General features: G+C 38.3%; 1 protein-coding gene and 2 long non-coding RNA genes across 3 annotated transcripts in view; 2 read left to right on the forward strand and 1 right to left on the reverse strand.

The window, feature by feature from the left end:
- LOC131989470 (uncharacterized) overlaps positions 1-21,894 on the reverse strand; it is a 299,290-nt gene that overhangs the window by 139,531 nt on the left and 137,865 nt on the right. The window lies entirely within an intron of this gene.
- LOC131989536 (uncharacterized) lies at positions 328-9,471 on the forward strand. The gene is made up of 3 exons (XR_009395961.1): positions 328-447; positions 969-1,070; positions 7,743-9,471. It is a non-coding gene; the product is annotated as an uncharacterized LOC131989536 (long non-coding RNA).
- LOC131989533 (uncharacterized) lies at positions 12,346-13,926 on the forward strand. Its single transcript, XR_009395958.1, has 3 exons — positions 12,346-12,461; positions 13,142-13,261; positions 13,830-13,926. It is a non-coding gene; the product is annotated as an uncharacterized LOC131989533 (long non-coding RNA).

Below are 21,894 nucleotides of genomic sequence, written 5' to 3' on the forward strand. Positions count from 1 at the left end.
TTTTGTTACATTTCATTTGACCTATATCCTGTTTTCCTCTGCATCAGAATGGTCATTAAAGGTTTGCAAGTGGACATGAAGCAAAAACTGACTAATGTTCAGCTATGCTACGAGTCTATATGAAAAAATATCTATTTGATGTTTTAAATGTCATATTACATGTGAATAAATGTAACTATTTAACTGTTTAACATACAGGGAATGTTTTTACATATATACACCTGTTGGACATCAAATACATGCTGCATTCATTTAAAGAGAAACTTTATTAAGTGATGCAGTTATTAAAGACAAACTTTTACTGTTTAAAAAAAAAAATAGATGTCACCGTCATCGTGAAAGATTTGACTGGGAAGACCATATTGATCCACCTGTCCAACAACGAGTTTCAGAGCGTCACAGTGCTGCAGCTGAAGGAGAAGTTGGAGCCTCTAACAGGAGAACCAGGTAACATCATGTTATTATTAAAATGACCAGTAGAAGCGTGCAGAGTTTAGTCTAATGCTAAAATGATGGACTACAGATCAGATTAGGTTCATACTTGTATTCCTGGTTGCTACTTGAGCATGTTGTGAATATATATCTGTATTCACTCTCAACATTTAGCTGTGTCTCCTTAAGGCCTCCTCTCAAACAGGCAGTCTGCTCTGATTGGTCAGTGTTTGTGTCACTTCAGCTGAATGAGCGTTAAGGCCCAGTGACAGCACTTTCTGCCTCTACTTCACTATATTTATAACATCACAACTTAAGAGAAGAACTTCAATCTGTGTGAGTGGATGAGTTTAATGATCAGATGGTTGATACTATGGACCATGGAGTGTGACTGCAGCTCTAAAAGGATCAACTAACATTACTTTTAACAAGTTATTTAAACTTTATACCAATAATAAATGACTTTCTGTTCTTTTGGGAAATGTGTGTGTGTGTGTGTGTGTGTGTGTGTGTGTGTGTGTGTGTGTGTGTTGTAGTAGGAGAACAGCGACTGATCTTCGCAGGCACACAGCTGAAGGACGATCGTTGGCTGGTTTCATGTGGAATCCAACACAAGACAACCATTGAGTTAATTCTAAGTATGGAACATTTACTTTATTTAAAAAAACCCATTCCCTGTATGTTTCCTCCTGGGACACATTTTAATAAAACACTAGAGCTGCACTTCACTGTCCTGACAGTCAGCTGACATTTTGTTGTGATTTGTAAGAAATGCAAAAACTGACTAATGTTCAGCTATGATATGAGTCTATATGAAAAAATATCTATTTGATATTTTAAATGGGTAACACTTTACAATAACCATCATTTATAAACGGTAAACAAATAGTTTATTTTTTTGTGATCAATTTTTTTTAATTGAAAAAAATACATTATATAAACATTCACATCATATACACTTTTCCCCCCCACAGAGCAATGTAAACAGAAACAAAGTTTCTTGTACGTTCTAAGGAAGACAACAATATTAGAAACCCTGTACTACCCTACCACCCCCCACCCCAAGGCGACTCCCGATGAAACCTCCCTCCCTGGATCTCTCCCCAAATAAAAAATATAATAGAAAGATCAAGGTCGGCCGTGCTGCACCCTTTCTTTAACTGACTTGTGTGCTGCCTCCCAGGCCTGCAGAGTCCTATGGCTGGCCCCGTGCGTACGGGCAACAGACCACTCCATCAGAACAATTTCAAGGAATGAATTGGCCCACTGCTTCCAAGCCAAGGAATGTGGCGGTTGCCACCTAAGGGCTAGCATCTTCTTGGCTGCTGTGAGACCGGCCCATAGAATACGTTTATGCTGCAGGGACAGATTTAAAGAAGAGTCGTCATTAAGCAGAAATAAGGCTGGGGAGACTGGGATCGTAATTTTAAGAATGTCAGTTAAAGTGAGAGATATTTCCTTCCAGAATCTAACCACGCCAGGGCACTCCCAATAAACATGCAAGAAAGACCCCTGGGCATTAAGGGGGCAAAAATCACAGTTTGGGGACGTGGCGATCTTCATAGAATAACGCCTTCTGGGAGTGAGGTACATCCTATGTACATACTTATAATGTATTAATTGATGGTTGGGGTTTTTGGATATACCACTGAGATTTTTCCAGACAGTGTCCCAGCAAATCTCACTGTCATTTACTTCATTTAGATCTCTCTTCCAAATACCCTCTACTGGTAAGTGTTTGCAGGGTCCAGAAATTAATTTGTAAAGTTTTGAAACCATCCCCCGTGTAGGCCCTCCTGAAGCAAGTAACTTATGTAGAGGATGTGTAGGGAGTGCTGTTCCCCATGGGACACCGTATGCCCGCATAGCTGATCTTAACTGCATATAGAAAAAAAAAGATGACCCTGGAAGATCAAAGTCAGCTTGTAGATCGTTAAAAGCTCGTAAACCATGGACACTATACAAATCTTTTAATATATTCACTCCCCTATTCTTCCAGTGTGGAAATGAAAAGGGCATATTACTGGTAAGTAGTGAGAAGTTATTAAAAATTGGTGTGTGATTATGCCATTTATAATCTGTGCCAACATGCTTAATTACGGTGCGGTAAGATGTGAGTAGAAATGAAATAACAGGGCCTAGACGTAATTTGGCTTTTTTCAATGGTATATTAGCATACACCAGGTCTTGCAACCTGTGAGGTAGTGCAATATTCTCCTCAATTGGTCTCCAAGAAACAGAGGAACTAGGATTGAACCATGTCGATATAGGGCGTAGCACATAAGACCAGAAGTAGATTTTAAAATCAGGCAGAGCCAGCCCCCCTAGTGTCTTCTCTCGCTGGAAAGTTGTGAGTTTTAGGCGCGGTCTCTTTCCTTTCCATATGAATTTAGAAATGAATGACTGAAGTTTATCCCAATATCCCAAAGGGGGAGCAAGAGGGATCATAGAAGAGAAAAAGTTAACACGAGGCAGAATATCCATTTTAACTATTGCTATTCGAGCTTGAAGTGAATTTGGAAGATTCAACCAGCGCTCAATGTCCTTCTCTATCCGACTGTATATACCTTGAAAGTTTTTAATTGCAATGGATGATGTGGAGGGAAAGATTTCAACACCAAGATATCTGAAGCTTTTTACTACTGGTATATGGGAGGGCAGAGGGATTTGAAGTGCAGCTGAATTTAGATGCATCAGTGCTGACTTTGTCCAGTTAATTTTGTATCCCGAGAGTGAGCTGAAAGTATCAAAAGAGGAAAGCAAATGTGGGATCGATGAATCAGCACTGCCTACATAAAGAAGGATGTCATCAGCGTACAAGGATATACGATGCTCCGTGTTACAAAAAGTGATGGGTTGTACTAAAGGATGTTGTCTTATTTTCTGCGCCAGTGGCTCGAGGTAAAGAGCAAAAAGTAAAGGTGAGAGGGGGCAGCCCTGGCGAGTGCCCCTTGATATTGGAAACTGGGCAGAGCAGATGTGGCCTGTGCAAACCATTGCGGAAGGATTTGCATATAAAACCTTAATCATATTAACAAAATGCATACCTAGGCCAAATTTGTCCAACGTTGTCCAGAGATATTTCCATTCTAATCTGTCAAACGCTTTTTCAGCGTCCAACGATAGAATCGAGCAAGGGGGATCAATACTACTAGCTTCATGAATGATGTGTAACAGGCGACGCACATTATCAGCTGCAAGGCGAGTTCTAATAAAACCAGTTTGGTCGTTGTGTATAAGTTTTGTAAGATGTATCTCCAACCGGGTTGCAAGTACTTTAGCATATAATTTAACATCCCCATTCAGGAGGGAGAGAGGTCTGTAATTGCCACATTTAGTTAAATCTTTATTCGGTTTGGGCAGGACTGTAATTATAGCTGTATTAGTGCTAGAATTAAATGCACCCTTATCAATAGCTGTGTTTATCATATCCAATAATGGTTTGCCCAGTATATCCCAGAAAGTAAGGTATAACTCAGGTGGAATTCCATCCAACCCAGGGGATTTGCCCTTTTTCATATTAACAAGAGACTTCCTCAGCTCTTCTAGAGAAATGGGGGTATTCAGTCGCTCTGATTCATTGTCAGACAAAGAAGGTAGATTAAGATCCCGAAAAAAGGCTGCACCAGCCTCCCTGTCAAGGGAAATTTCAGAGTTGTAAAGAGATGAGTAGAAAGATTTAAATTCAGAATTGATATCAAGGGGGTTGCTCAGGGTGCAAAGATGTGTTTTAATGGCTCTAATGTTTGAATATTTCTCATTGTTTTTCAATCTTAGAGCTAAAAGATGACTTGGTCTGGCGCCATTGATATAATATGTTCTTCTGGTCCTGTGCATTAAGAACTCCGCTCTACGTCTCAACAAAGAGTTCAACTCAGTTCTTGTCACAGCAATTCTGCCTTGTAGTGCCTCAGAGTATGTGGCTTGTTGTTGCGCCTCTAGCTGGGTGAGAGTATTCTCCAGTTCAGTTATCTTGTTTAGTCTACTCTTATTAAGGTGGGATGAGAATGAAATTGAGGAGTCCCTAATACAACCCTTTACAGCATCCCATAAAAATCTAGAGTCATCTACTGAGCCTGCAATAACATCTATAAAAGTATTTAACTTTTCCTTGAGAAAAGTACAGAAATCTCCATTTTTGAGAAGAGAGACATTGAACCTCCAGCGTGGAGCTCTGAGGGGTGTACCTAGGAGTGTGAAGCGTGCTGCGACAATGCTATGATCTGACAAAGAACAAGGTTTGATAACAACATCATGTATTTCAGAAAGGGAAGTGGCCGAAGTTAATAAATAATCAATTCTGGAGAAACTTTGATGTCTTGCTGAATAAAAAGTATATTGTTTAGATGTGGGGTTGATAGCGCGGTAAAGGTCTGTTAAGCTAAATACTGACAGAAAGTTTTGAAAGTCTTTTGATGCTTGTAGCTGTGTGGCTGTGGAGCGCTGAGCAGATTTGTCTAATATCACATTTACATTACAGTTCATGTCAGCACCAAGGACGAGCGAGAAGTCCTGAAGGTGCAATAAGACTTCTGTTAAGCCGGAAAAGAACTTTGATTCATACTGGGATGGGGCATAAACTGAAATAAAAGCAAATTTGTGTCCAGATATAACAGTCTTAATATAAGAAATCCTACACGTCTCAGCACTACTAGTGACCCCCTAGTTTTAGTGTCCAGTGATGCTGAGGCAGCCACATAATAGTGTTTGTTTGAAAATCAGCGGACATCTATAGTTCTTAAGTGGGACTCCTGTATAAAGGCAACGTCCACATGTTGTCTGCGTAAGAGATCTAAGCAGGCTGTACGCTTAATTTGACCATTTAGCCCATTTACATTCCAGCTGATTACATGCATACTATTCATAATAGCTAATAGAAGATAATATTGTGATACCTACAAGATGCAGGGTGGAGAATAACCTAAAGTGCAGCTGACCGACCAAAAAGTGAAATTAAAGTGCTGAGAGAGATCCATCCCACCCCAAAACCCCTGTCGCCATGAACCCGCCACTCTCCAAAGAACAAGAGAGTGCATGAAACAAAAACCCACACAAATGTGAAAACAAAGAAAAAACAAAATTTGACTCCTCCTGGGGAGCCTAACTTCCCCCCACAAGTTGGACCCGTGATCTTCGAGAGGCGTGTTCCTTCCCAGCGCGCATGCAGGTCCCCCCTCCCAATAACAGTTACAATTATATCATACCTTAGTAATAATCATAACGATAATGTGTAAATGAGCTACACAGAGTGTACAAACATGCTGTAGGTTATAGGTGCATATTAATACTGAATACAAATAAAACATGTCTGGTAAAATATGACATTTATAGTAGAGTTGGCAACATACCAGGACTATAACACCAACATATCTTTTTGAAAGCAGACCTTAAGATCTCAAACCACAAATCAAACAGGAATTATTTAACAACAGCAACATAAGCCAGCTCGAGTGTGTTTACAATTAGAACATAGGCAATAAGGGCTCATTGTAAAGCAAGCAGAGCCGGCTTAATATCATTAGAGAGTGAAACGATTTAATGAAAAAATAAGATAAAATAAAATGAAAAATCACCCTGTAGAAAATCAGAGAGAATGTCATTACAGGTTATGCCTGTTAGTCCACGCCAGACATCTGGTCAAAATTGCCTATTAGCACATTTACACGCCTATTACACGCAAAACATTAAGCATTAAACTAGCCAGCTGATTGGATTACCTGTGTAGTTGTAGACTATTCATCAAGAGAATTGATGAAATCCTTTACCTCCCGTGGTGTGTTGAAAAAATGGTTCACTCCTCCTCTTGTCGCCTTAAGTTTTGCAGGATAGAGGAGAAAGGTACGAAAGTCCAGTTTCTGCAGAGCGTCTATTGCCTCGGAGAAAGCCATCCTGCGCTTGAACGTGTGCGGGCTGTAGTCCGGGGTGAAGCGGATGGTCCTTCCCTCCAACTCCACGGCCGCACCGCGCGCCGCTTTCAGGATTTTGTCTCTGTCGGTGAAGCGCAGCAGTTTGAAGATGATAGTGCGAGGCACAGGTCTGCCGTTTGGGTCTTCTTTCGGAGCACCTACACGGTGTGCGCGCATAATTTCAACAGAGACCAGGTTAGGAAACCACCGTGATAGGAAATCCGACAGAAAAGGGAGAACATGCAGTGTCTCTGCATTTTCGGGGACTCCGTGCACACGTAGGTTATCTCTGCGCGACCTGTCCTCCATGTTGGCAATTTTGTCTTCCAGCTGGACTTGCTTTGCTGCCAGTTTGTTCACCGACGAAGACAGCCGGCTGTCCACGTCCGCCATACGGTTTTCGTCTTTCTCCATATAGTCCATGCACTTAGAAATATCAGCCTGCATAGCAACCATTTCACCACGGAATACCGCGACCTGTGCATCCACCAGAGCCTGTGTCTTGCTTGTCAGCTGAGACACCACGTCCTCCACGAGTATCGGGATAGCTTCCTTGATAGCTTCTGCAACTGCTAGCTTAACTAGCTCGGCGAGCTCCATGTTGTCGGCTGAACGAGCTGTTGCCGGCTGTTTATTTGCCGTCTTTTTCGAACTAGCTGCCATCTCGGTACGCACAATCTTTCACAGAGCAGAAAAATTAATCGAGAGCTTAAAAAGTAGCGTTGGGTATGGAGATAATACTTAAATATTGGGGGTTTCTGCGGAGCGACGAAACGAAGCGTCTACATCCCTCGTGACGGTCACGTGATTCCCAACAAATAGTTTATTAATGTTTAATCATCATTTATAAACTGTTTATAGACCATTTAGAATGGTAAATACATAATTTATTAATGTTTAACTAACTTAATCATGTATAAATGGCAAATAGATGTATATTCATTTATAAACATGTCTATTAATGTAAGTTTATAGTTACTTTACCATTAACAAACAATTAAATTATAATTAATTGTTTATAAATAGTTTTAGTTGCACCCATTTTAATATTTTTAACTCCATATTAAGTATGTTAATGATTTTGAAATGATTCATATTCACCTTTAAGAAATTGGTTGAAAACATTTAACGATTAAATATGTATAGCACTTTGTAAATGGTTAATAATTGGTTTATAAACCATCTATAAACATTATTTAGTTGGTTATTGTAAAGTGTTACCTTTAAATGTTATATTGCATGTGAATAAATGTGACTATTTAACTGTTTAACTCTGTCCAACATGCAGGGAATGTTTTTACATATATCCACCTGTTGGACATCAAATACATTCTGCATTCATTTAAAGAGAAACTTTATTAAGTGATGTAGTTATTAAAGACAAACTTTTACTATTTTTTTTAGAAAATGATGTCACGGTCTTCGTTAAATGTAGTGATTTGGAGACCATAGCGATCCACCTGTGTGACAATAAGTTTCAGAGCGTCACAGTGCTGCAGCTGAAGGAGAAGTTGGAGCCTCTATTTGGAGTCCCAGGTAACATCATGTTATTATTAAAATGACCAGTAGAAGCATGCAGAGTTTAGTCTAATGCTAAAATGATGGACTACAGATCAGATTAGGTTCAAGGCAAGGCAAGGCAAGTTTATTTGTAAAAGCACAATTCAACACAAGGTAATTAAAAGTGCTTTACATACACATTAAAACAGCAAGACACAATTGAAAACAGTAAAAACAGTCAATTAAAACAGAGAAATAGAAATAAAAATATAAATAAGATAAAATAAGATACAGCAGGATAAAAAAGAGATAAAATAATAAAAAGCACAAGTCAAACATTGCGTAGTTAAAAAGTAAGGGCAGTAGAGTAGAGCAGATAAGTGTTAAAGTTAAGAGTACGCTGCAGTAAACAATAGTGTTTTTAGTCCTGATTTAAAGGAGCTGACCTCAGATCTACAGGTAGTTTGTTCCACAGGTGAGGAGCAGAATAACTGAAAGCTGCCTCACCCCGCTTAGTTCTTGTTCTTGGGACCCGCAACAAGCCAGTTCCAGATGACCTAAGGGGTCTGGATGCTTCGTAGGGAGGCAGCAGATCAAGCATGTCATTTGGTCCGAGACCATTCAGTGCTTTGTAGACCAGCAGTAAGACTTTAAAATCTATCCTCTGACTCACAGGAAGCCAGTGTAGTGATTCAATGTAAAATGTAAACAGTAATCGCCGTCATCCACATTCACCAGCTTTGAACTCAGCTTGTTTGAGCTGGGGCGTCCGCACACGGTGCTGTGTGCGGTGGTCTATCGGCCCCCCAAATATAACAGAGACTTTTTAACAGACTTTTCTGTGTTTTTGGCAGATATCATGCCAAAATATGACCGGGTCCTTATTGCTGGAGATTTTAACATTCATGTGTGTTGCCCTGAAAACCCTTTGGCGAGTGACTTTTTAAACATCATTGACTCTTTTAATCTCACGCAGTGTGTACTGGGGCCTACACATGAACGTGGTCACACACTTGATCTGGTTTTATCTCATGGTTTGCCTGTTCTTAACCTGGAGGTCTGTGATGCTGTTTTCTCGGATCACATGCCTGTACTTTTTGAAGCTGCTGTTTGCCGTAACACAGTTAAACCTCGCGCTGCTGCTCGCAGATGTCGAGTCATTAACTCCTTCACTGCTGCTCACTTCTCTGCAGTCTTCAGTCAGAGCTGCATGATTCCTCAGTCTGTGTGTGACGACACAGAGTCTTTCAACTCTTGGTTCCTGGACACCTGTCGAACTGCTATAGACACTGCTGCTCCTTTGAAGACCAGGCAACAGAGAACTAAATCAGAGCCTTGGCTAAATGAAACGACCCGCATGGCCAGACAGGAGTGTCGAAGAGTGGAACGAAAATGGAAAAAGGACAAACTACAAGTGTCTTTTCAGATATTGAGGGATTGCTGGCGTCATTTCCAATCCACTGTAAGAGAGGCAAAAAGAAAATATTTTGCTGATATTGTTATGGTGAACCGTCATAAACCTCGTGTGTTGTTTAAAGTAATTAACTCTGCTCTTAATGCACCACCTACTGGATTTGATGCCTCTCCTGCTCTGTGTGAGAACTTTCTTCAGTACCTCACTAATAAGGTCGCCTCTACCAGAGCACTTATTTCACCTCCTGCTTCTGATCCTTCAGTGTTTGTACCCTGCTCTGCTGTTTTTGACACCTTTGAGCCTGTGACCTTGCCCTTTGTGCAGGAGATTGTGTGTCATTTGAAGCCCTCAGGTTCGCCGGGTGACACTGTCCCGCCCCGATTGTTTAAGGAGGTTTTTCCCACTGTTGGCCCATCCTGTCTCACAGTAATTAATAGCAGTCTGTCCTCTGGAGTAGTCCCTTTAAATTTTAAACATGCTGCGGTGCAGCCTCTGTTAAAAAAACCTGGGCTGGATCCTACTGTCTTGGCAAATTTCAGACCCATCTCTAAACTGCCTTTCATCTCTAAAATTCTAGAGAAGATAGTTTATTCACAGCTCATGGACTTTTTAAATGCAAAAAATATTCTTGAGATCTTCCAATCCGGTTTTAAAACATTGCACAGCACAGAATCAGCGCTTTTAAGAGTTTTTAATGACATCTTTTTAGTTACTGACTCTGGTCACTGTGTTGTCCTGGTGCATTTAGATTTGTCTGCAGCTTTTGATACAGTGGACCATGAAATCCTGTTGGCTCGTTTGGAGCAATGGGTGGGCATCAGTGGCACAGCACTGGAATGGTTCAGGTCCTACCTGTCACATCGGACTTTCTGTGTCAGCCTCGGTGACTCTGTGTCCTCCACTGCTCCTCTCTCATGTGGGGTGCCGCAGGGCTCTGTGCTTGGCCCGCTTCTTTTTTCCCTGTATCTACTGCCACTTGGGTCCATTCTCAGAAAACATGGAATTTCTTTTCATTGTTATGCAGATGACAGTCAAATCTATGTCCCCCTCAAAAAAGATGACTCGTACTGTATTGACTCACTCCTAAGGTGCCTACATGACATCAAAGCCTGGATGTCCTCAAACTTCCTGAGTTTTAATGAAAAAAAGACAGAAGTCATGGTCTTTGGTGGCTCTTCTGTAAACCCCCCCTGGTTGATCTGGCTTCTTTGGCACAACATCATAAGCCAATTGTGAGTAATCTGGGGGTTAAAGTGGACGCTGATCTTAAATTTGGCAGCCAGATCAAAGCTGTGGTGAAGCCCAGTTTCTTCCAGCTACGGCAGCTGGCAAAAATAAAACCACTCCTGCAAACACGGCACTTTGAGACAGTAATCCATGCCTTCGTGACCACCCGGCTGGATTACTGTAACACACTTTATATGGGGGTTAGTGGGTCCTCCATAGCCCGCCTTCAACTGGTACAAAATGGTGCTGCACGTCTTTTAACTGGCACAAGAAAGTATGAGCACATTTCACCTGTTTTAGCTTCACTGCACTGGCTGCCCGTTCATTTTAGGATTCATTTTTAAATTATTTTATTTGCTTTTAAAGCTTTAAATGGTCTTGCTCCTCCTTACCTCTCTGAGCTGCTGCACCCCTACTCTCCTACCCGCTCACGGCACAGCCAGAAAATAAAAATGTAAAAGAAACGGATAGAAGTAGCGGAGAAATTACGAGAAAAACAAACGACAAGCCCTTCAGGCAGATGCTGCAAAATGCGCTAAACTATCTGAAATGTTGGAGCTGACTCAGCACGGCGCCGCCAGGTGATGATGGAGGAATTAACCTGTAGGAGTCTATGAGAGAGAGGTGGAAAGATGACAGCACCCGGCAACATGCGGTAAGAAGCGATTAATAGTTCTCTGCCTGGCTCAAATATCATGAAGTCAGGTTAATAACTTTATTTTGTTAGCTTGCTAACTTTTTGAACACAGTGTAGTTTGCTCGCTACATCATCAATGTATCGTGTATAAACGGCGTCTTGTTTACAAACAGGTACAGGTGCGCGCAGCCAGGGGGAAAGAGCAGGAAGAGAGGGAAGTTTCTGCGGCCTCCACTATGATTAGCACGTCTGAACTCTCTAATGAAGTTTAACAGTTCTGGACTTTAACTTAATGACTTAACTGGTTAAAGTGAATTGACTGGCACAGCAACATGCTAGGCTAGCTGTTGTTACCAGTTTAACATACTAGTGCCTTGTTGTCATAATTTCAAGTTGGTCAGTTCTGTTAGTGTTTGAAGCTGATTAGCTGTTGTCTGTGCTAGCTTGATCAGTTGTTGATAGATCTGGAGGTGATAAACAGACGAGCAGTTGGACGTGAAAATTATGATGTTAGTGTGACAGTGTTAAATGTGCTAGTAGGACATTTCTGTCTCTGCAGGCTAATTTGCCCACCCGAAGGGATCTTTTTAGATGTGTAAACATTTGTTTCTTGAGCATTAGTAGAATACCATTTATTTTTTAGGCCTATTATCTTGCTTTGTTGTGCTGCATGTTATTGCATTTATATTAAAAAGTGAAACTTATCCATTCTGACTTCCTGTGTTTTGACACTCTACGATGAGGGCCATCTTATGTAGTCTAAATGTAATGTAGTGTGGAGTGATATAGTTCAGATATCTACACGGTTAGGAGAGCACTAAGATACTTGGTGAGTTATCAGTTGTGGTGGGCCGGTCGGGGCAAAAATGCCAGGGCTGATTTTTTGTCCCAGTCCAGCCCTGTTGGTCAGTGTTTGTGTCACTTCAGCTGAATGAGCGTTAAGGCCCAGTGACAGCACTTTCTGCCTCTACTTCACTATATTTATAACATCACAACTTAAGAGAAGAACTTCAATCTGTGTGAGTGGATGAGTTTAATGATCAGATGGTTGATACTATGGACCATGGAGTGTGACTGCAGCTCTAAAAGGATCAACTAACATTACTTTTAACACGTTATTTAAACTTTATACCAATAATAAATGACTTTATGTTCTTTTGGGAAATGTTGTCAGTGACTGGTTTGACCCCCTGTGTGTGTGTGTGTGTGTGTGTGTGTGTGTGTGTGTGTGTGTGTGTTGTAGTCGGAGAACAGCGACTGATCTTCGCAGGCAAACAGCTGGAGGACGATGCTCTGCTGGTTTCATGTGGAATCCAAGACAAGACAACCATTGAGTTAATTCTAAGTATGGAACTTTTACTTTTTTTTAAACTCATTCCCTGTATGTTTCCTCCTGGGACACATTTTAATAAAAGAGCAGAGCTGCACTTCACTGTCCTGACAGTCAGCTCAGCTGACATTTTGTGGTGATTTGTTAAAAAATCAAATTTTGCATTGATAATCTGATTTAGATTAAATTGTTATGTGCTGATCAATCCTTCAAAACCTTCACTGGCAGCCTGCTGTTTTCTGACTTCAATAGAAAATCCTCCTTTTGTTTTACAAAGCACATGTGGGACATGCTGTCAGTCTATATCCCCAGCAGGTCTCTCCAGTCACAAGGTGGAAATCAGTTCACACATTGTTGTTCTTTTATTTTGTTACATTTCATTTGACCTATATCCTGTTTTCCTCTGCATCAGAATGGTCATTAAAGGTTTGCAAGTGGACATGAAGCAAAAACTGACTAATGTTCAGCTCTGCTACGAGTCTATATGAAAAAATAACTATTTGATATTTTAAATGTTATATTGCATGTGAATAAATGTGACTATTTAACTGTTTAACTCTGTCCAACATACAGGGAATGTTTTCACATATATCCACCTGTTGGACATCAAATACATTCTGCATTCATTTAAAGAGAAACTGTATTAAGTGATGCAGTTATTAAAGACAAACTTTTACTGTTTTAAAAAAAAATAGATGTCTCTGTCATCGTGAAAGATTTGACTGGGAAGACCATAAAGATCGACCTACATGAGTTTGAGAGCGTCTCAGTGCTGCAGCTGAAGGAGAAGTTGGAGCCTCTAACAGGAGAACCAGGTAACATCATGTTCATGATTAAAATGACCAGTTGAAGCGTGCAGAGTTTAGTCTAATGCTAAAATGATGGACTACAGATCAGATTAGGTTCATACTTGTATTCCTGGTTGCTACTTGAGCATGTTGTGAATATATATCTGTATTCACTCTCAACATTTAGCTGTGTCTCCTTAAGGCCTCCTCTCAAACAGGCAGTCTGCTCTGATTGGTCAGTGTTTGTGTCACTTCAGCTGAATGAGCGTTAAGGCCCAGTGACAGCACTTTCTGCCTCTACTTCACTATATTTATAACATCACAACTTAAGAGAAGAACTTCAATCTGTGTGAGTGGATGAGTTTAATGATCAGATGGTTGATACTATGGACCATGGAGTGTGACTGCAGCTCTAAAAGGATCAACTAACATTACTTTTAACAAGTTATTTAAACTTTATACCAATAATAAATGACTTTCTGTTGTTTTGGGAAATGTTGACAGTGACTGGTTTAAACTCCTGTGTGTGTGTGTGTGTGTGTGTGTGTGTGTGTGTGTGTGTGTGTGTGTGTGTGTGTGTGTGTGTGTGTTGTAGTAGGAGAACAGCGACTGATCTTCGCAGGCAAACAGCTGGAGGACGATGCTCTGCTGGTTTCATGTGGAATCCAAGACAAGACAACCATTGAGTTAATTCTAAGTATGGAACATTTACTTTATTTTAAACCCATTCCCTGTATGTTTCCTCCTGGGACACATTTTAATAAAACAGCAGAGCTGCACTTCACTGTCCTGACAGTCAGCTCATCTGACATTTTGTGGTGATTTGTTAAAAAATCCAGTTTTCCAACGATAATCTGATTTAGATTAAATTGTTTTGTGCTGATCAATCCTTCCAAACCTTCACTGGCAGCCTGCTGTTTTCAGACTTCAATAGAAAATCCTCCTTTAGTTTTACAAAGCACATGTGGGACATGCTGTCAGTCTATATCCCCAGCAGGTCTCTCCAGTCACAAGGTGGAAATCAGTTCACACATTGTTGTTCTTTTATTTTGTTACATTTCATTTGACCTATATCCTGTTTTCCTCTGCATCAGAATGGTCATTAAAGGTTTGCAAGTATGCAAAAACTGACTAATGTTCAGCTCTGCTACGAGTCCATATGAAAAAATATTGATTTTTAATCTTTTCAATGTCATATTGCATGTGAGTAAATGTGACTATTTAACTGTTTAACTCTGTCCAACATACAGGGAATGTTTTTACATATATCCACCTGTTGGACATCAAATACATTCTGCATTCATTTAAAGAGAAACTTTATTAAGTGATGCAGTTATTAAAGACAAACTTTTACTGTTTTTTTTTTAGAAAATGATGTCACGGTCTTTGTTAAATGGCATAATGGGGAGACCATATTGATCTACCTGTCCAACAATGAGTTTGAGAGCGTCACAGTGCTGCAGCTGAAGGAGAAGATACAGAAACTCAAAGGACGCCCAGGTAACATCATGTTCATGATTAAAATGACCAGTAGAAGCGTGCAGAGTTTAGTCTAATGCTAAAATGATGGACTACAGATCAGATTAGGTTCATACTTGTATTCCTGGTTGCTACTTGAACATGTTGTGAATATATATCTGTATTCACTCTCAACATTTAGCTGTGTCTCCTTAAGGCCTCCTCTCAAACAGGCAGTCTGCTCTGATTGGTCAGTGTTTGTGTCACTTCATCTGAATGAGCGTTAAGGCCCAGTGACAGCACTTTCTGCCTCTACTTCACTATATTTATAACATCACAACTTAAGAGAAGAACTTCAATCTGTGTGAGTGGATGAGTTTAATGATCAGATGGTTGATACTATGGACCATGGAGTGTGACTGCAGCTCTAAAAGGATCAACTAACATTACTTTTAACAAGTTATTTAAACTTTATACCAATAATAAATTACTTTATGTTCTTTTGGGAAATGTTGACATTGACTGGTTTGACCCCGTGTGTGTGTGTGTGTGTGTGTGTGTGTGTGTGTGTGTGTGTGTGTGTGTGTGTGTGTGTGTGTGTGTGTTGTAGTAGGAGAACAGCATCTGATGTTTGGAGACCAACATCTGGAGAACGATCGTCTGCTGGTTTCATATGGAATCCAAGACAAGGCAACCATTGAGTTAAAAAGGAAAATATATTATTGCATTGACCCAGGACATGGTGGAATTGGTGACAGGGATGGCAACAACAGAAGTATGCACCATTTACTTTATTTTTAAACCCATTCCCTGTATGTTTCCTCCTGGGACACATTTTAATAAAACAGCAGAGCTGCACTTCACTGTCCTGACAGTCAGCTCAGCTGACATTTTGTGGTGATTTGTTAAGAATCCAATTTTGCATTGATAATCTGATTTAAATTAAATTGTTATGTGCTGATCAATCCTTTAAAACTTCCTTCCTTTAGTTTTACAAAGCACATGTGGGACATGCTGTCAGTCTATATCCCCAGCAGGTCTCTCCAGTCACAAGGTGGAAATCAGTATTTATGCTCCTGTTCTTTTAAAACCAAACTAGATACCGTTCTTTTCACTGGAGCATTTTCTGAATGAACACACTGTACTTGTACAGTGTGTTCATTTGAAGATGTGAATGTGTTTTTATGTGTCTGTATGCATGGATGTCTCAATTTACACATTGTTGTTCTTTTACTTTGTTACATTTCTTTTGTATGAGACAGATGAAACTGGATTGCTACGTGTGTGTGTGTGTGTGTGTGTTGCACAGAGAAAATAAATGGGTGTGCCTTTAAACTTGAACCAAGTGGAAGAGGCAGAAAGACAGCATACCATGAGACTCCTTTTACTGCGTTACTCATGTTCAGGTGAAGACAAGATGTCACTGTGTGGTGCAGAGCAGTGCCTTAGATGTTCACTATATGATTTATATCTGTACCTTAATATATGCCTTTACAGTTATGCTTCTGATGGAACCATCACCAGACTTTATGTTAGTGAAACTAACCACCAATAAATCATCTCAGAGCAACGTTAGATAGATTAAAGACTTTAATGTAATGTATCCCTGAACATATCTGTGTGGAACCAGCTTTAGGGTTCCAGGTGGACGACCCAAAAGGAGCAAATATTCTTTCAGTCATTTATTATAATCGTAGTTTTTAAACTGTTATATATTTATGATCACGTAATTGGAAAAAAAGTTTGACCTTCCAGTTTCTGTAAAGGATCAGTAACATACTGCAGCTCTATGGAAAAACATGTTGAATACTAAAATATGACTCTAAAACTGTTTTAAATTATGTTTCTGTTGAGGAATGTGGGTAAAACATTTTTTGTCTCATTTCAGTGTCATTAAATTAATTCTGCTCTGTTACTAATATTTTTATTAGCATGATGTATGTAGACCAAATAGTTTATTGTTTTAATTCTAACTTTTCAATATACATATTTTTGTAAATATATGTATTTTTCATAATCTTTCTGACTTTGCTGGATATTAAACCATTTTTCCAGTATTAACATGTCACCAGTTTTATTGTTGAGTGTTTTATTCCTCAGATTGACCTGTAGAGGGAGCTACAGCTCCTCCTGTGATTCTGGGAAAAATAAATAAAAAATATGATATGAAGATGAACATGAAGGCAATCCAGGCTCTCTAAAATATGAGAAAGATAACGAGGAAGGAAATATTAAAACGCCTCTATTGAAGTTGCTCAATTATTTTTAATAAATCATGTTTCACCACTGTAGCTACTTGTTTTGGAGTGCCTTCATGTTTATCTTATTTTCTTTCATTTTCCAAAAACACCAGACATGAATTTATTTATTTACTTATTTATTTTAGTCATCTCTTTTTTTCCTGACCATATATTCGGTTTTGCACGTCAACAAAAGAGACATTTAAAGTTTGCAAGTGGGCAAAAACTGAATCATTTTCAGCTATGCTACGTGTCTATATGAAGAAATATCTATTTGATATTTTAATTTTTTATATTGCATGTGAATAAATGTGATTAGTTAACTGTCGTTACTGAATGTTTTTACATATATCCAACAAATATTAATCAGAAGAGAAACTTTATTACGTTATTATTGACAAACTATTGCTGAGCAGAGATCAACTGCAAGACAGAAAACTTCAGTGGCAACATTACAAACTGCATTATAGAACATTATGAGAACATATTAGGGTTGTCAAAAGTATCAATACTCAAAAAAGTATCGATACTAAAACGTTGTATCTGGATACGATACTCAGTATCGATAGCACTACCTCAGACCTGAAGCCTCTTATTATAGCTGCAGTTTCTTTTTACACAACTGTTTTTTATTATAAATATTTAACCTGTGCTTCTGTTCATTTTTACATGTTGCATTTTTCTTGTTAATAAAAATATTTCTGTTAAATTTTGGGGTCTTTGTTTTTATCCTTGTGGTATCGAGAATGGTATCGAGTATCAAAGATTTTCCTGAGTATCGTATCAAGTTGAACATTTTAGTATCGTGACAACCCTAAAAACATACAGCAGATATTTCACTGCTGGTTATGTAGATCAGCTGTTCTCAACCTGGGGGTCCCGACCCCAATTGGGGTCGCAAAATGATTTCTGGGGGTCGCCAAATCATTTTGGAAGTCAGTCTTTTTGGGTCATTTTGTGTCTCTTTTTTTGGGTAATTTTGTGTCTTTTTGGTAATTTTGTTTATTTTTTTGGTCATTTTGTGTCTTTTTGGTCAATTTTTTGTATTTTTTTTGGTCATTAGTTGTCTGCTTCATTATTTGTCCAAAATTTGTCGTGTCAACTGAGTTTGTATGATCTGAACTGTGTGATTCTTTTCAGTGAGCGGGGGCCGAGACAACATGCACTTTACAGTTTTTCTCAGTCGCTTTGGTGCATTTCTCACATCGCTCTTTACTTTTTCACAACAGTTAATGCATTTCTCAAAACAATAAGTACAAACTGCAAAACCTAGTTGATAACCTGCAGAAGCGTGTCACTTGCTCAAAATGGATCATAGCTCATTCCTCCAAAGCAAGTATTCATGTCAATGAAAGAGTCAGTGACATCAAGATGAAAAGTCCTGACACCATGTTTATGAACCAGATAGTCAAATGTCTCTGTCATGTTTTCATTATGACACTTTACTCTGGAAATGTTTTCAATGCAAAAAAGTCAGATGTTGGTGACGCTACCTGAAAATGCTCCAGACAGACTTTATACTATTTACAGCCATTAGAAAACTACAGTAAAGGTACACATTACTGTATTTAGTGAGGTAACTGAGAACAACACACTGAATATGTATGTTTCACATTTTTACTGCATATGCTTTTTGCAAATCTAATTTCTTCACAGCATTATATTTGAATTTGAATTGCTTAACTTGAATAATTGCATTCAAAAACTGAATTTGAATCACATAATTTGAGTTTGTATTGTAGAATTTGAATCAGTGCATTGAAAAACTGAATCTGAATTGTAATTTGAAATAGAATTTATTAGTTTGGAGCTGAACATTCAGTTCGCAAAATTCAATTTCAATTTTCTGCGATGAACATCCAGGTAGTTGTGGCAGAACAATCAAGCGCAGAAAACGGATGTGCTGATTGGCCGAAGAGGCGCTCTGTGTATCTTTGTCTCAGAAAATTGAAAATTGAATTTTGTGAACTGAATGTTCAGCTCCAAACTAATAAATTCTATTTCAAATTACAATTCAGAGTCAGTTTTTCAATGCAATGATTCAAATTATACAATTCAAATTCAAATATAAATAATTCAAATTCAGTTTCTGTTGGCACATATTTCAGCCCATAATACTAAACTCCCTTTGGGTAGAGCTGTGCACAACTGTAAACAATATAACAGTACATAATGGAACTGAACATATAGCATACATAGTATTGTAAATCATTCGTGCACATCCAGACGTTCCTCTCTGTCTGGCCACATAGTTTCATCTACATCACAGACAATATCATCTATTGCAATGCAGCAAGAAAGTATCTCCTCTAGTGGTGAATCCACCCTCTGCAGTGTTGTAGAAATGGTCCACACTATGTCCTGCTTGGTTCACATATGTTGTAAAGTGTTTATGGTTTATGGTTTATGGATTCAGCTCTGAGTGATTGTAGAGAAGTGACTTATCATTGGTTCAACTAATGCTTCACACAGCCCTTCATCAGTCTCATCAGAGAAAGCTGAAGTTCACCTGAGAGAAATTATTCAATTTAGGAGACATGTTCAGGAAAAAAAAAGATTTAGAAAAAATATTTACATTACATTACATTAACATTTTCTTGACAGATTTTGACAACTAGTTCAACATTTTTGTATGTAATGACTCAAGCAATGAAATGAGGACTATTAGTTTTATATGGAATGACTATTCAGCATTCACAAGTATAGTTAATTTTGACTGACATGAAATAAGAAATGATGATGTTATAAAACAGCAGAGAGTTGTATGGGAGCACTTGATGCATGTCCAAAAGCATTTGCAATTTGTTGAAAGGAGAAACTGCTACTATGATGAGCACTAATGACTAAATGTTGTGGAGGTTGAACTAACTGTTGTGCAAATGTAAAGAGCGATGTGAGAAATGCACCAAAGTGACTGAGAAAAACTGTAAAATAGGCTCATTGTCAGGGATAAATAACCCTAAAATGCAAAACCTTACAACTTCGATCTTAATGGAAAATAGATTACATTGTTATTTAAGAGTAAAACCACTTAAAATATACAAAGTAGCACATACTGCTATACTATCTACCTTTATCTGTACCTTACAGGAAATGCATTATGCTATAAGGAAGCATATTTAAGGTTAATTAATGGATACGCTAATGAACTAATGTATAGAAGAGGGATTTTTATCCTCACAATTTAAGTTTAACCCTGAAAGATTTCAATTTCTCCTGCCTTTAAATTGAACTGATTTTACCTTCCTTCATAGGAAGTTTATTTATGGATAATTCAAACAAATAGATATTAGAAAAACAACAATTCAGCAAAAATTGATATGTAAAAAAAACCCTCTAAAAGATACAAAATAAGATTACAGTTCACTAATGCCAATCAGCCCCTTGAATAATGGAAAAATAATAAAATAAAATAGGAAGGAAGCTACATTTGAACCCCCCAGCTGAGATCAAAACATATTAACAGAGTTTATAGCTTCAGAACCATTAAAATCCAGATCAATGAGTTGCAACCCTGAGGGGAAACCAAACACCTGTTCATATAATCACATGAATTCCCGTAAATGGGAGGCAGACAGAAAGTGAAAATAAAATCTTCATCCATGTCAGGGTGGAGGCCTCTCTCTGACTCACAGGAATGTGACTTAGAGGTATTTATAGCTCTAAGATGTATTTCCTGGTACAAAGTGTTTGTGATTGTCAGGTGAGATTTAATCAGACGAACCAAAGACAAAAACACCTGAAGATCAGCTGGAGTTATCAATACCAGACTCTGCCCACAAAAGCAACACTTTTGGTGATTATTAAAGAGAAGAAAGTCACATTCAAGTGTTAAAAAGACACAATATTAACAAATTATCCAATGCAACTTGCATATTTGCATCATACACTTTTATTGTTGTAACTTTACTGTTATTTCTGTCAAAACTAAACAAGTTTTTTCCCTGTAAAAGGAGAAAAACTTTACTTCTCTGACTGTTGTAGCCCATACAAGAGAATATAAGATATATCTCTCCTGTTAGCATAATATATTACTTTTCACAAAAAAACAGCACATTCAAGCATGAATCCCATCGTCTTTTTTTAATTAGTATTACTTTACATATATACATTTTTTTAGGATCCCACAAATGATGCAAATTACAACAATAGTTTGGTTCAAAGTGATTAACACAAAATCTAAAGCATCTACAACATTAGTAAGTGGTCACTGCAGCAATAATTTGCAAGTGTAACATGCAAAAGGCCTTATAATTACCTATAGAGCAAAATAAGACAATTTTCAAAGTAAAATAAAAATTCTGTTTAAATATACATATGAGATTTAGTTTCCTCACACAGTCTCTTGTCTGAAATAACTTTACTTGTTCAGTCACTCCGACCGGTTTATGTATCTAAAAAAATTATACAAGATTTTCAAAGTAAAATTCACAATTTCAAAATAAAATGTTTTTTCAACTGTATAAAATTGTAAATTTGAAGAAATGATGAGCAACAAAAGACGAAAAAAATCAATCAATTTCTTTGTGAATGTGATTTCAAAACAAAAACATAATATTTGCATTACAGACTGATGCATAATAAGCAACACTTTAATCTAAAACAAACTTCTCTCACGCTCTCATTTGGTGCTCTTCACACAGAAACAAGTGATGCATTGTGTGTCTGTTAAAAAGACTGAACATTAAAGGTAAAATACACATTATTAAATTACTGTTCATATTGCCTGATTGCAAACTGATCTCTATCAAGACTACAACATACCTAACTAAGCATCAATAAAAAAAAAAAAAGAAACTTGTGGATCATCATATTGACATGCAAGTGCGTAAAATAACCTTTTTTGCTTTCCTGGACAGAAAAATGTATTTCGTCTTAATCAGACTCTGAAGTATGCACTGCATTTTTCTTGCTTTTCCTTCGAAAAGAAAAACACCCAGGAGTTTTTTTCTTACTGTCTTT

Source organism: Centropristis striata, chromosome 17, assembly GCF_030273125.1.
Source record: "Centropristis striata isolate RG_2023a ecotype Rhode Island chromosome 17, C.striata_1.0, whole genome shotgun sequence".
In the NCBI taxonomy this organism is placed as follows: domain Eukaryota; kingdom Metazoa; phylum Chordata; class Actinopteri; order Perciformes; family Serranidae; genus Centropristis; species Centropristis striata.